Genomic DNA, 12500 nt, shown 5'->3' with positions numbered 1-12500 from the left:
GCGAACCATTCCAAGAGTGTAATGGGCGCTTTTTATGTGCCACCAGGACAGGTTTTTTCTGTGTCACTGGCTCAGGTGCCAGTTATGTGACATCTATATCTATCTATCCCTCTGTCTATCTTATATCTATCTATCTATCTATCTACCTATCTCTATCTATCTCTATCTACCTATCTCTATCTATCTCTATCTACCTATCTCTATCTACCTATCAATTTGTCTACCTATCTCTATCTACCTATCTATCTATCTATCTGTCTACCTATCTCTATCTATCTATCTATATATCTATCTATCCATCTATCTATCTGCACACAGATACATATATACATACATACACAGACCTACCTACAAATACATATACATATATACACATAGTCTTATACTCACACACACACACATACATGCGTCAAATAGCCAAGGCAGTCAGACCATCAACCTCCACAGAGATATCTTCAAAAGCTCCAACAATATTCTATGAAAACAAACCAAAACATCCTATATTATTTTTTTTAAGTTTTTTTTTTTTTTTGCTTTTCAATATTTATTTTTATTTCTCCTCCATTCTACATTGAATGATGTTAAAACACAACTCAACAATTACCTTCTGTGATTGAAACCTGCTCCCTTCCGTCCCCTTTTCACCACTATCATCACCAGTGGAGTTTTGTTTTCTTTCACCCCCACCCCAGCCTCTTCCCTCTGTTCTTTCAAATTATGGCACCACCACTTACCCATCCATCCACACATTCCCTACTCCACATCCTCCCCACCTCCACAGTGGCCACAGTAATTTTCCTTGAATTTTGGGGATTTCTTTACACTCCTTTCTCAACATAAACAGATACACAGACACACATATATAAACACTCACACAAATATATATATATATATATATATAAACACACATACTCATGCACATAGGTATTATATATATCTTCCCACCCATGCTCGCATAGAACACGGATGTTAAATGATGATGATGATAGTGACGATGATATTATATATATATATATATATATATATATATATATACACACATATCCACACAAGCATATATATCATGGCACTCCATCGATTATGACAATGAGGGTCCCAGCTGATCCAATCAACGGAACAGCTTGCTTGTGAAATTAACGTTCAAGTGGCTGAGCATTCCACAGACTCGTGTACCCTTAACGTAATTCTCGGGGAGATTCAGTGTGACACAGAGTGTGACAAGGCTGGTCCCTTTGAAATACAGTTACAACAGAAAGAGGAAGAAAGAGTGAGAGAAAGTTGTAGTGAAAGAGTACAGCAGGGTTCGCCACCACACCCTGCCGGAGCCTTGAGAAGCTTTAAGTGTTTTTGCTCAATAAACACTCGCAACGCCTGGTCTGGGAATTGAAACTGCGATCCTACGACCACGAGTCCACTGCCCTAACCACCAGGCCATTGCGCCTCCACATGCATATATATATATATATCCTCTCTCTCTTTCGGAGAGGCACTGAGCAGCTATACGCACACATACACACACGGCAGTAACTTCCACCTACCGAATTCAATCACAAAGCTCCGGTCGGCTCGGGGCTATAGTGGAAGACACCAACCCAAAGTGCCATGCAGTGGGACTGAACCCGAAACCATATAGCTAGGAAGCAAGCTCCCTAATCACACAGCCATGCCCGATATATATATATATATTATATGTATATATATATATATATATATATATATATATATATATATATATATATATATATATATATATATATATATACAATAAACATATATATACATATAAAATGACTACTTTCTTAGTCATTATAAAGCTTATGCAATTTTAATTGATACAAGTTTTGAATTGTACAAAGACTTTGCAGCCACTCGCAATGCATCTGCGTGTGCATTTGTGTGTGTGTGTGTGTGTGCGTATGTAACATTTGTGTTTGTGTGTGTGTGTGTGTGTTTTTATGATGAGAAAGGAGTGTAAAAAAATTCCTATATTTCAAGATAAATTACTATGGCTACTGTGTTCTTTGCTCCTGTCTAACTGTCCAAGCGATGCCAGTTTAACAAAAAAAAAAAAAATGTTAAATGATGATGATGAGAAAGAGGAGAATATCTACAAATACACAAAAACACACACACACACACACACAAAACAGTGACATTGGAGAACTTTTGACATTTGTTTGCCTCCCTCTAACACACAGCCCCTATCAATACCCCACACTTAGATCTTTCACCAACTACTTTATGATAAAATCAATCCAATTTGCAAAGACATTTTAACTTTAGAACTCAGCCGAGCCATTTGTAGCCAGGAAATTGATAAACAATGACAATGATGACAAAGGCAACAGCGGCGATGATGATGATAACAACGCTGATGGTTAGGAATCTCTAGTTCTGCTTCACCAAAGACTATTCAAGCTGTTGATGTCTTGAGAAAATGCACCCAATACACTCTGCAAACTGGCTGGCATTAGGAAGAGGGTCCAGCTATAGAAATGAAGTCAGATAACACATACAAATAAGTTACCATAGGGAGCTACAGATCACAATGGGAGGTAACTCCAACCATGATGACTCATCCAACCCATGACAGCATAGAAAGCAGATGTAGAATGATGTTGATGATGGTGGTTGGAGATGGTCATAGCAATAATGATGATGAGTGATGGTTGTAGTGGTACAATCATCATCATCATCATCATCGTTTAACGTCTGCTTTCCATGCTAGCATGGGTTGGACGATTTTGACTGAGGGCTGGCGAACCAGATGGCTGCACCAGGCTCCAATCTTGATTTGGCAGAGTTTCTACAGCTGGATGCTCTTCCTAATGCCAAATGGTGATGATAATGTTGAAGATGGTTTATAGTGGCCCTATCCAGCCACAGTGTTGTCTATTACCATAAATATGCTTCCCACAACACCTAAGTGTACATTTTTTTACATCCCCACATTATAATAAATGCAAGGATACATGATAACAACAACAATTTAGAGTCCATAGCAACAATGTTGTCTGTTCATGTAAGTGTACTTGCAACAACACTTACTTGCGACAACACTTACTTGCAACAACACTTACTTGCAACAACACTTACTTGTAATGTTACTTACTTGCAACAATACTTATATTTGCACTAATATTGATTATTTTATCAAGATTTAGAATCTATGGCTTCAGTGATGCCTGTGAATCGAAGTGTAGTTCTAATAATACTTAACCGTACACTTACATCAACTTAATTATACACTTACATCAACTTCCTAAAACTCCTTGTAATCTCAGGTTTGGAAAATAACATTTATTTCAAATTTTGGCACAAGGCCAGCAACTTCAGGAGAGTTGGGTAAGTCAATTACATATATACGATGGGCTTCTTTCAGTTTCCGTCTACCAAATCCACTCACAAGGCTTTGGTCAGCCCAAGGCTAGTGTAGAAGACAAGGTGCCACGCAGTGGGACTGAACCCAGAACCATGTGGTTGGTAAGCAAGCTACTTACCACACAGCCACTCCTATGCCTACATCTGTACTTTCTAATTGAAAGTCTGTAGAGATAACCTTAACATGTGATTTAACAGCACTGCTAACACAGTAGGACATAGTATTGACTTATAAAGCATTTATTTAATACACTTTGTAGTATATTATGGTTGCATAATGAAATACAGTGTTCCTACAATTAATTATTACTTAGGCCAACAATCTCTAAAGTCAAATAAAGAATATCCACATGGTCATTCAACTTGCCAAAAGAAGCTGCCAATTTTCCCTCAAATCACCCTTTACAGTTTAAGAGTAAAAACACATACATTGGATAATGAGGTTCTGTTTTTCCTGTAATATGTAATAGACAGGATGGCCACAGCTGGAACACTTTTGATTATTGGCTTGCAGGGGCCACTAAGAAACAACTAAAAAACTTATTTCGTGGTCATTCATCAGTTAGAAATAGCAGCTAAGTCTCCTTTAAATCTCATCTGGTAATTTTAAAGAAGGAAAGGATACACAAAGCAATGTTGTAATGGAGATGTTTGTTCCTTCTCGAGCCATGTCTGGCTCATTAAGGCCGGTTTCCCGGTTTCCTTGGTGTATAGGTTTCCCCACCTGGATGGGAAGCCGGTCTGTCGCAGGTGAGCTGCAAGATGCAGGAGGAAAGAGTGAGAGAAAGTTGTGGCAAAAGAGTCAGTAGAAGTTCACCATTACCTTCTGCTGGAGCCGCGTGGAGCTTAGGTGTTTCACTCATAAACACACACACACATCGCCCGGTCTTAGATTTGAACCCACGATCCCTCGACCACGAGTTCGCTGCTCTAACCACTAAGCCATGTGCCTCCACTGTAATAGAGATAGATAGCCTTAAAGAGAGATGGTCATGGTTGGTATGCTTTTAATGAGGTCCTGCTTCATCAGGGTTTTGAAAACATCCAACACCAGTTAGATAAAAATCACACTTCAGCTCTTCATTTTCATCACCCCACAAAACCATCACCACCATGACCATCACCACCACCTTTGCTTTTAAAAGAAGGGGGTTAGACATGTATGAAAATGAATCGCTGAGGCTACCCTCCCCCTCCCTTTCCTCCTTCTCCTCTCCACCAAGCTACTGTTTCTCTAACCCCTTCTGCTCTGATAACCATTTTACCCAGGGCTTTAAGGCAAGGTGATCCCTTACCCAATTATACCCTCTTTTTTTTAAGGCTGTATTTATGTGTATGTATATGGAGGTAGATTTGTATTCTTGTGTGTGTGTGTGTGTGTGTATTTGTGTGTGTGAATGGATGTATGTATATATATGTATATGTACACGTGTATATATGTAAATGCTGGTTTGAGGTATTGCTTTTAGTTGTATGTGTATATGTATGTATGAATGTATGTATGTGTATTTATACATGTATGTATGTGAGTATGTATTTAAATGTGAATATGTAAATGTGGGTGATGAATTTGTTGTTTTTTATTGTTTTTATTCATTTCCTTTTTATTCTATTTTTTTATTGACCTCAGAGGTCAAACACACAATTCCTAATTCCTATTTCTAACAAGTTTAGTTTCCTTGTATTTTAATTTTGTTTTGTTTTGTTGTTTTGTTGTTTTTTTTTGCTTTTATAACATGTTGCTCTTTTTACTTTCGTATTTTATTTTATTTTATTTTTCACTTTTATATTGGGTTTTTTGTTATTTTTTCCCCCCTTGTTTTTCTTTTAATCTTCTTTGTTTCTTATATTTATTTCAGACTGTGTGTCTGGCTGGCATAACAGAGAGAAAGTACAAAATAACAGCCTTGTTCCTCTACCAACCACACACACAAACACACAGGGCCATATGTGCACATAACTATACACACAGGCACACACAACCATAAGCACACACACACACACAGAACCATACACAGACACATACACATATACATCAAAACCAAATAAGCTGGTGAGAAAGGGGCAGGAGGAAGAGAGAGAGAGAGAGAGAGAGAGAGAGAGAGAGAGAGAGAGAGAAAGGGGGGAGGGCAGTCAAAGGGGTATTTAATCAATAATTATATCTGCCCTTATTGATATTGCTATAATGCTCAGTCAACTTTGAGCATTTGCTGTAATCTTAGAACAAAGGGATTTTTTTATTGTAGCACTTCAATGACATCCAGGGGTCAGTTTAATCAGGCTTATACATTAAGGAAGGGGGTTATTATCAAAAATAAAAATAAAAAAAATTTAAAAACATATTACTAAGCAAAAAGAAAAAGAAAAACAGGGTCAAAGTCAAGCATTTTATTATTTTTGTTATTTTTATTCAGGGATTTTTCTCCCTCTTTTTTTTATCCCCTGCTCCCTTTCCACATTTTTTTTTAACTAATACACTGAAGGAGTTTTAACCTTCAACTCCAAAAGAACACCCTGCCACCACCATCTCTTTACTCATCCTCTGTAATGTTAATAATAATAATAATAATAATAATAATAATAATAATAATAAATAAATAAGTAAATAAAGTCATCCATATTCAGTAGTGAACCCACAGTTGTACATATTCCGACTGATAGCAGACAGAAGCCCTGCACTGAGAGGGAAGAAAGGAAAATGTCAAATCTATTTTTGAGTGTGGTTATTTAAGTTTAGGAAGGAGGGTCCAGGAAGGACAAACAAAAAGAAAAGAAAGGAAAAGAAAGGAAAAGGTGCAGTGACAGGGGTGAAGAGGTCCTTTTTACTAACCACAGGTTTCTAGGTTCAAACCAACAGCACAGCTAATTCTGCTTTAGTTTCAGATGTTGATCAATGTCACAGAAATGGAAACTGTGTGGAAGTGCAACATATTGATTGCAGTGAGTAGCAAAATTGCCTGGCAAACAACGGATGTGGGTTTCAAATCCTACTGTGGAATCCAGTATTCTTTTCTTTTTTTGTAAATGTATAAATGCACAGTGTGTGTGGTTAGATATATGCCTATTTCTTTATTGCCCACAAGGAGCTAAACCCAGAGAGGACAAACAAAGACAGACAAATGGATTAAGTCGATTATATCGATTCCAGTGCATAACTGGTACTTATTTAATCAACCTCGAAAGGATGAAAGGCAAAGTCGACCTCGGCGGAATTTGAACTCAGAACTTAGCGGCAGATGAAATACTGCTAAGCATTTTGCCCGGCGTGCTAACGTTTCTGCCAGCTCGCAGTGGTTAGATATATGCCATCATCATCATCATCATTTAATGTCCATCTTCTATGCTTGCAGGATCCAACCTTCCAGTGGACTATAGCAGGGTCCAGTGTCTGCTTTGACCTGGTTTCTACAGCTGGATGCCCTAATGCTGAAAGATGCACATACATGCATTCACACACACACACACACACATACATATTTACACAGAGACATACACATGCACATATGTGCATGCAGAAACCTGTCCTGGCATTGAGCTGTTCATTGTGTATAGTATTTGCAATCAAATTCTTTTGGTCATTGAAACCGTGGACAAAATATATCAATAAAATTACATACCTGACTAAACTAAGTAAGCATTGGAGTTGGTTTGGTCAACAATGAATGCATCAAGGTGTTGCTCCAGTATGGTTACTGACAATGACTGAAATCAGAAAAATATAAAGTTTTTAATTAACTGAAGAAATAGAGCAAACATTCAAGACTCAAGAATTTATTGCTGAGATAAAACCAATTCCTAAAATAGAGGCAAATAACCTTAAATAACCCCCTTTTTAACTGTTGGCCTCAGCAGTATTTGAGCTCAGAATGTAAAAGGATGTAACGATACAGTTCTATATTTAAGAGACGAGGAATTATGTACATTATTTACATTCCACGGATATTTGTCCTCATCTTGTTTGTTGTTAACACAACGTTTCAGCTGATATACCCTCCAGCCTGATGTAATACTTACAGTGTTTAATAAAATGAAGTAGCATAAAACAATTGTACTACACTACCTTAGATATCTTTGTTGCTTATTTTGATTATGTACATATATATATATACATATATATAAATGTGTAAAGATAAGATCTAAGGATCAAGATGTAGGAAGTTAGTGAGCTTCAAGTAGTCCATACAAGATCTAAAAAAACAACTTTCAGGAACAATTCTTTCTTTTATTCTTTTATTTGTTTCAGTTATTTGACTGCGGCACTGCCTTTAGTCAAACAAATTGACCCCAGGACTTATCCTTTGTAAGCCTAGTACTTATTCTATTGGTCTCTTTTGCCAAACCACTAAGTCACAGAGATGTAAACACACCAACATCGGCTGTCAAGCAATGGTGGGGCGACAAACACAGACACAAACATATACATATACATATATATATATATATATATATATAGGGAGAATTCACAATAAATAAAAGACTAAGACAGGTGGTGTAGACAACAAACAGATGTAATAGTTTAACACTTGGGAAGTGAAAAAGTCTTTAACCTTTCGAGCCTACGCTCTTCTACAGAAAGGAACACAAAGAAACAAGGAGAGAAATTAAAGAATGTGTAGCGGTTATCAATCTATCATGGTGTAATACGATAGGCTTCTTTCAGTTTCCGTCTACCAAATCCACTCACAAGGCTTTGGTCGACCCGAGGCTATAGAGGACACTTGCCCAAGGTGCCATGCAATGGAACTGAACCCAGAACCATGTGGTTGGTAAGAAAGCTACTTACCACACAGCCACTCCTACATATATCTCTCTCTATATAAACGGCAGTTTGTCTGTGCGTTTTCTGTGTGTCTGTTTTCTCGTACCCTCACTCTGACCACGGCTTTCAACCGATTCTGATGAAACTTGACACACACATAGCCCAATGTCATAATTCAAAACTAACGCAGCGAAAATTTTGAAAAGTTCCCCCAGTTCTGAAAAAAATCGATAAATTCGACATGGGGTCGAGAATCAGAAACCCAAACCACAGACCGTCTAGGGGACGCAACTCCACCTTTTTTAACTCTCAAAAAAAATTTACCATCATTTTTTTTCCATTTTTTTGCTATTTTTTGGCTATAACTCTCTAAAAATGCTTTATAGTTATTTCCCTTACAAACCTGAGCAACGCCGGGCGATACTGCTAGTAAAATTATAATTATGGGTATCTAAGAAATACCACCATGCTAGAAATAGTAGCCAAAACTTGACTCTAAAACCACATTAAATGTTCACAAATGTTCATATTTATATATGTGTGTGGGTAGGGTATGTATGTATATACATATGTGTATATGTATGTGTTCATGTATATCGGTGTATGTACGTTTGTGCGTGTGTGTCTGTGTTGTATGCATGTAAAACTTACAACTATGTATGCATATGCGTAAGTATATTAATGTGTATGCATGGTGTTCTTATCTAAATAGACACATCTCTACGAGTAGTATTATATACACTTGTCTATATTTGTCTGTATATGTGTTTATATATATATATATATATATATATATATACACATATACAGACAAATATAGACAAGTGTGTATATATATATATACTACTCATAGAGATGTGTTTATTTAGACAAGAATATATATATGTATATGTTTATGTTTTTGTGTATGCATGTGTGTACAGCAAGAACTTTACAGACAAGATATTGATGATGATGATGATGATGATGGTGATAACAATGATGAAATTGATGGGAGAGATGAGGATGATAATGGTTGTCAGGGTGAAGGAGGCAGAGGTGTTAGTAGCAGTGTTAATGATAGGAATGATGATAGTGATGGCAGTGATGGTAGTGAGTGTAGTGATGATGATGATGGTGGTGGTGTTGCTAGTGATTATATTAAATTATGGTGATGATGTGTCAGTGAACCATGCTAACACGGGTGGGCTGTCTCCACCCCCACAATATTATTACAGCTGTAGACTCCAACCCAATTACCAACCACCCAGCCATGAAGCTAGATTAACCCCTGTTACTGTTGTTGTTGTTTCAGTGAGGTCAACCCCAGGCTAATAATAAATCCCTTCCTAGAGATGCAGCCAGACGTACATTTCACTTCCTGTAATGTGACTTGAACTCAAGATCTCTACACTGATGTTGTGTTTGCTTAGCTCCAGGTTAGCCTTAATGAAGCAGTTGCTATAACCAAAGACATTCCAGATGTGAATTTTGCAGTCTCTTTTTTTTTTCTTCTTAGGCATAGTGTATCAAAGACTACATCATCCAAGGTGTCTTTCCTTTCTAAAAAGTGGTGAGCCGTGATATAAGATTTACTATTTCTTTCAGGTCAAGTAGGGTACATTCGCAAGTGGATGGCATGCAGGGAGAGGCATCTTCATTATATTATTCTTACACAGATGCAAAACATCAGAATTATAGGGAAAAAATGGGAAAGAAAATTGTGATGTTCATGCATTTTTATATAAATATGAAAAATATAAATTAGAAATATCATTCGCACTAGAAAGTGAAACCAAGGTCAACCAACTTAGCCTTTCACATTTGAAAGTTGTTAAAATGACCTGCCAACCTTGGTAGAATTGTTAAAGTGCTAGACAAAATGGTTTGTTTGGCATGGTAGTCCTTTCTCAGAAGGCGGTGAGTTGGCAGAAACGTTAGCACGCCGGGCGAAATGCTTAGCGGTATTTCGTCTGCCGTTACGTTGCGAGTTCAAATTCCGCCGAGGTCGACTTTGCCTTTCATCCTTTCGGGGTCAATAAATTAAGTACCAGTTATGCACTGGTGTCGATGTAATCGACTTAATACTTATGTCTGTCCTTGTTTGTCCCCTCTATGTTTAGCCCCTTGTGGGTAATAAAGAAATAGGTAGTCCTTTCTCAGGGACGTGAGACATACTTGTCTGTATGAAACTGATAAAAAAAAAAAAGCACTCAAAGGAACACAACAGGAAACCATCTTTGGATTTTCTAATAAAAATTCCATGTCAATCACTGAGAGTTGATCAAGAATCATCCCAGGAGTCTTTGTGGACTAAATGGCGCAATGAAAATCTTTGCTTTAAGCCTTTTCAGATTCTTTTCTCCAAACAAAATCATTGCTTCAGGCCTGTTTTCTTACTGTCTATTTGCTGCCTTCTTGGGAAGGACTCCCAATAAAAAGAAGAAAAAGAACTTCAAGAGAAGAGAAGAATTTAAACACAACTTTGTTATTTATAGTTCAATAGGTGATGAATGAATAATTCTTCAACTTCCCCAGTTGACAAACAAAATAGTAAGAAGATGGCTGAAAATTGCTGGACACTGTCTTCTGAGTCAAACATTTTGCCCATCAGCCAGTTTATTGTCTGGAAACTGACTGACTTGTGGGAGAACTGCAGGAAACCTTCCAAAACCATAGCAAAGTCCAAGCTGCAACTATTGATGAAGTTAGGGCATTGGTGTGGGAATGGTTGATGTGAGATATGATGAAGGGGGAACAAGTTGTCAAAATATGATGATGATGATGATGATGATGATGATGATGCACCACTCCACCCCAACCCCTCAAGGGCTGTTCAATAATCAGATATTTCATCAATGCAAATAATATTTTAAACATGAATTTCTAACACACACAAATACATTATCTACGTACATACATATGTATATATATATATATATATATATACATACACATATACATACATACATACATACTTACACATATATGTACACACATACACACACACACATACACATGTGTGAGTGTTTCAATCTACAGAAATTGTTAAACTGACAAAAGTTATCAACATTTCCCCCATCCCCCCCCCTTTCATATTCCCCATCCACATTTCACAAATGTCTACACTGCATTAATTAATTCACATTTTTCTATGACACCAGGAATCTCAACTCCAGACATGTCTTCAAGTTTAGAATTTTGTGATGATTGCCTTTCAGCGAAATGAAATATATGATATATTAGAAATCAATAAATTCAAGAAGCTGAAGACTTTGGTTGGCAGCAGGGAGGTGTGTTTCGGTCAGTGCTTGGCTCAAGATTAACTTAAAATTGAGCCACAAATGACTTAGGATGAGAGAAAAATCTTACTTGAGGGAAAAAAAAAACTTCAGCCTATTACAAGCAGATATCCATAAAAAAAGTTTTCTGATTCATAAATTGAGACAAATACAAGACAATGAGAGGATGTGCCTATGATGCTGTGCTAGACATACCAGCTAAGTTACCTCAAAACACAGGCTAACGTCTTAGAAAAAGGAAGGAAATATTGAACAATAGGCGTAGGAGTGGCTGTGTGGTAAGTAGCTTGCTTACAAACTACAAGGTTCCGGGTTCAAACCCACTGCATGGCACCTTGGACAAGTGTCTTCTACTATAGCTTCGGGTCAACCAAAGCCTTGTGAGTGGATTTGGTAGACAGAAACTGAAAGAACCGTGTCATATATATATGTGTGTCTGTGTTTGTCCCCCCCCCGCCAACATCGCTTGACAATGCTGATGTGTTTACGTCCCCATAACTGGCACTCCGTTGTTATGACAACCAGGGTTCTAGCTGATCCAATCAACAGAACAACCTGCTCATGAAATTAAAATGCTAGTGGCTGAGCACTCCATAGACACATGTACCCTTAACATAGTTCTTAGGGAGATTACGTGTAACACAAAATGTAACAAGACTGGTCCTTTGAAATACAGGTGTTACTGATTTTTACCAGCTGAGTGATCTGGAGCAACATGAAATATATAAAGAAATTATTGGATACAGTGCTCAGGTGCACCACAACTTGTCAAAAAGTGCGTATAAAGTATATGCAGTAATGTGCAAATGTCTGGAAAGCAAACAGTGTATGAGTCAGATACATGCTTGCGTGTGTATGGAGGGGAGAAAATCAGGTGTAGTGTTGGCGAATCTCAGGAAGCATGGAAGTTTTGAAGGATGCAGTGCTCCAACAACTAACAACTGATGCTGGAAGTTTGTTCCATGCTTCAGCAAATCTTAGCGTGAAAAAATGTTTCCGAAAGTCATGGGAGCTGTGCTGTTTTCTGGCTTTGTAAACATGTTCACGGGTGTTAGACAGGTGGAGTTTGAAAAGGTGCT

General features: G+C 37.5%; 1 protein-coding gene across 2 annotated transcripts in view; it reads right to left on the bottom strand.

Moving 5' to 3' along the window:
• Positions 1-12500, bottom strand: part of LOC115220410 (extracellular serine/threonine protein kinase four-jointed) — a 122387-nt gene that overhangs the window by 34634 nt on the left and 75253 nt on the right. For both annotated transcript variants that reach the window (XM_036509882.1, XM_029790530.2), the window contains one exon: positions 6999-7083. The gene's annotated coding sequence lies outside the window, so the exon portion shown is untranslated. The remainder of the gene's footprint in view (positions 1-6998; positions 7084-12500) is intronic.

The sequence above is a fragment of the Octopus sinensis genome, linkage group LG16 (genome assembly GCF_006345805.1).
Source record: "Octopus sinensis linkage group LG16, ASM634580v1, whole genome shotgun sequence".
In the NCBI taxonomy this organism is placed as follows: Eukaryota; Metazoa; Mollusca; class Cephalopoda; order Octopoda; family Octopodidae; genus Octopus; species Octopus sinensis.
Note: the sequence above shows the minus strand (reverse complement) of the source record. Positions and strands in the feature narration are given on the sequence as shown.